This window comes from Cibotium barometz, chromosome 47 (genome assembly GCF_041138505.1).
Source record: "Cibotium barometz isolate CiBa-2024 chromosome 47, ASM4113850v1, whole genome shotgun sequence".
NCBI classification, from domain to species: Eukaryota; Viridiplantae; Streptophyta; class Polypodiopsida; order Cyatheales; family Cibotiaceae; genus Cibotium; species Cibotium barometz.
The window spans coordinates 38,171,519-38,176,058 of record NC_141092.1 but is presented as its reverse complement, the minus strand read 5'-3'; positions in this window follow the sequence as shown (position 1 = coordinate 38,176,058).

The following is a 4,540-nucleotide window of genomic DNA, read 5'->3' as shown; positions in this document are numbered from 1 at the left end:
GAGGAGAAGATCAATTTAGCTGTACATCAGCAACTCATTAGGGAAGCTCAGTCAATACTTGAGGGACCACCACCACCTATTCCTCGGGGCCCAACCTCTCTTAAGACGACATTAGAAACCATACCAGAAGTGTCATCAAGTCGGGAAATGAAAAGTGAGCTCATTTCACAAGCTCATAGCGAAAGGTCTGCACCAATTGACACCCAATTGAAAGGGGGTAATCTGCCACCACCTAGCCTTGTCTTCCCATGCAATGATGAAGTTATTGATGCTAATGAGGACATGGCAAATGAGATGTGGGCCGCAGTTCACGAGAAAGTTCATGAGAACATGTCTTCTATTAGTTTGCCTCCATTCTCTGAGGTGGATTTTACCAGGGGCACGGAAAACAAATTTAGACACCCAAGCATCCAGGAGGAAGTTCAAACAATTGTTTCTCCTAGAAGTAAGCATACAATGAAAACCTTACCATCATATCTGGGAGAATATGAGAACTGTTCTCAAACCTTGAGGATACCCTCCATGCATAAAAGGTTGACAAAGGAGAAAGATATGAGTATGGTGCAAGCTATTTTGTCAACACCAGTGGCTTGTACCTTACCTTTGCTTGATTTGATAAAAATTCGACCTGAGTTGTGGAATGATATTGCCACATGTTTGTCAGAGCAGGTATTGCTACAAAAGGGTCACCATGAGTGTACTATACACCCCGAGACAAAGCATGTAATGCCAGTTCCTATCAACAAAGTAGGAAAATTTTGTGAGGACGATCAGGGAAATGCTACCCTCCCATTAGAAGTGCGAAAAGTATCTTCAACTGCAATACTTGATAGTGGTGCAGGAGTGGGCATTGTGACAAGGTCCATTTGGGAAAAATGGGGCAAACCAGCTATTAGGAGTACCAGGATGCGCTTGCAGCTAGCAGATGGAAGCTTAGAACATCCCCTTGGGCTACTTGAGAACATATTGGTCACCACATGTGGGATTGAATATGAGCACACCTTTGCAGTAGTGGATTTTGGAAAACATCCAAACTACGAAGTGATATTGGGTAGACCATTCATGCGACAATTTCAAATGATTCAAGATTGGGGATACAATTATTTGTACCTCCAACATGATTCTGTCATCACAAGGGTCAACCTAAAGAATCACTCATATCGTGATGTAACAAGGTCTCCAATAGATGAGTTTGATTCTGCTTCATCTGAGGTCTCAAGAGTTACATTGTCCGATGGACGAGAAGATCTGTGGATGTGTGGAGCCTCATGTAGGGATTTCAACACTGAGAGACTTAAGGGTAATCGAAGTGTATCAGATGAGGCATACATTCCACAACCCTTCCCTGAGCATTTAATTGATCCATTAGAATGGAGTCATGTCCTTGCAACATTATCGACATGTGCTTCACCGAAGCCAATTTAATTTTGTGACTCAGATGGATATGATATTATTCCTATACGAATAGTACAAGCACGTGCCCTTCTAGATGATTTGTACTATAGAGATACATCCACAAAAGCTCTGCATGTCGAGGAAGTCTCAGTAGAGGATTTGACACTCGAATCTGCTAATGATGCTGATAAGGAAGATGGCTGGGACTCTGATTTTAATAATGATGTGACAATCCCTGAGGAAGAGTTAGGAAAGGCACGCCTACTCTTGAGAGGAAGGGAGGTTCAAATAGAGATCCCTCGAAGCCAACCTAAACGTAAATGCTGTAAGAGCCATAAAAGAATCCGTAGACCAAATGAGCGTGAACAACGTGAGAGACTACAAAAAGAAAAGGAGGAGTCTAAGAGTGAAAACTCTCGACCACCACCTCACTTCTCAGGAAAGAACGGATATCTATACTATGTCCAAGCACAAGATAGTATCAAAGACCAAATAAGACGATCAGATGGATTCCAAGCAGGGGAAAAGCTAACAACTGTTAGCAAAAATCGTAAAAAAACGAAGAAACAAAAACCAAAACTCAAGTCTAAAACCGATTCAAAAAAGAGTGTGGGAAGTGCAAAGGCAACGGTTGAACAAAAAAATCCGATGCAAGATGGCAAAGGAGAGCTCAAAACCGCATGGTCTTCAATGAGTGAAGACTCAAGTGGACATGAACAAGGTCTCAATGTTCCTCCCAATTTCACACAGTACACTCTTCAAGATCAGAAGATTGTTCTTCAACAGCCCATGCGAGAAAAACCAAGCGTGCCAGGGGTTTCATACGATGGTCCAGAAGATGCAAAAAAGATTGATATTGCTAAGCCAGGAGAAGAGCCTCGCTATGTGTGGATTGCCACAGACTTGTCCTTAGATGAGGAGAAGTTATTAATACAAACAATAAAGGAGTATCGCGATGTTTTTGCTTGGAGTTATAAAGACCTCAAAGGAGTTGATCCAAGCATATGTCGGCATACAATTCCATTGCGAGAGGATGCAAAACCCTCCAAGCAACGTCCTTATACTTACAATGAAAATTTTGCACGGAAGATAAAGGAAGAAATAGACAAGCTCTTAGAGGCAGAATTTATCTATGAGATTGAACACACTGAATGGGTCTCCCCTATTGTAGTGGTGCCCAAGAAAAATGGAAAGCTTCGAGTATGTGTAAACCTCAAGAAGGTAAATGCAGCTACGGTGCGTGATCATTACCCACTTCCAATCACGGATCATGTTCTGGAACGAGTTGCAGGGAAAAAGACATATACTTTCTTGGATGGATTCTCCGGGTACAATCAAGTGTCAATTGATCCAAAGGATCAACACAAGACAGCCTTTGCTACTGAAGATGGCATCTTTGCCTATCGTGTTATGCCATTTGGTCTAACAAATGCACCAGCAACCTTTCAGCGGTTAATGAGTCATGTATTCAAGGAGTACCTTAGGCAATTTCTTGAGATTTTCATGGATGATTTATGTGTTCACTCACAAGAGCGTGATGATCATATAGAACACCTGAGACTTGTGTTTCAAAAGTGTCAACTTTATCGTATATGCTTGAATCCTGACAAGTGCAAATTCATGGTAAGACAAGGGAAAATTTTGGGCCATATTGTTTCTCGCAATGGGATTTCAACAGATATGGATAAAATTGATGTCATTGTCTCATTACCTCGGCCTATCAACCCTAAAGGGGTACAAACATTCATGGGACATTGTGGCTATTACCGTAGATTCATCTACATGTATGCTGTCCTAGCCAGACCGTTATATGCTCTTCTTGTAAAGTTTAATTGGACTGATGAGTGTGAGGAATCCTTTGAAAAGTTGAAGCAAGCATTAGTGACTGCACCCATATTACGGGCACCAGATTGGAACCAAATCTTCCATGTCCATATTGATGCTTCCAACTTTGCAATTGGATGTATTTTGGCTCAGTCGGGAGAACACAATAAGGATTTCCCAATCTCATATGCTAGTCGACAGTTGAACAATGCTGAGAAGAATTACACCACAACAGAAAGAGAAGGATTGTCCATGATATATGCAGTGAAAAAGTTTCGCCATTACCTTTTGGCAAACAAATTCATATTTTTTGTGGACCATCAAGCATTGCTATATTTGGTGAATAAACCTTGTGCAACTGGAAGGATTGTAAGGTGGTTTATCATCCTTCTTGAGTTTGATTTTGAAGTGGCAGTTCGAAAAGGAACAACTCATCTAAGGGCAGATCATTTGTCTCGAATCACCTCTGGCGAAGCTCCTGTGGGTGTGGATGATGATATGTTAGATTCAACACTTTTCCTTGTAGAGACAGCTCCTAGATGGTCTGAATCCATTTTAGAAATTTTGACAAGTGGGCAAATATAACTAGCGGGTCCTAATGTGAACCTATGGCGACCATTCAAGCTAATCTCAGGGAGATTATATCGTCAGGGTAATGATGGAGTGTTGAGGCTTATACCTAACCCCGACCAATATGAGGAGATCTTGGAATGGGCACATGCGGGTATCGATGGAATCCATGCATCAGCTACTACTTGTGTGCGACGTATATCTCAAGATGGGCAATGGTGGCCTACCATGCATGCAGACGCTCAAACATTTGTTCGTAACTGTGCTTCATGTAAAATTTAGAAGCCAATTCATAATGTCACATTATTCCAAATTTCAACTACACCAAGTTGGAGTAAGTATATTGTGGACTATCTTCAGCATGGTCATTTGGATCAAACAATTCCTAAACATCGAAAGCAGGCTATTAAAATTGAAGCGGCAAACTATATGCTGATAGAGGGCCAACTCTACAAGAGGGGCAAGGATGGCAACTTACGCATGTGTGTATGTGAAGCTGACTATCTGAAAATCTTAACTCATGCACATGCAGGTGTTGGGGGAGGACACTTTTCTGGCAATACCACAGCTAAGTTGATTAGGTGGTCTGGGCTTTGGTGGCCAACCTTACAAATGGATGCCGAAGAATATGTGAAACGTTGTGACGATTGTCAAAGGACCAAACCTCCCATCACAAAGGACAATATGCGATTGCAGCCTATGTTAAGCACACGTGCTTTTGCAAAATGGGGTATTGATTTTGTCGGTCCCA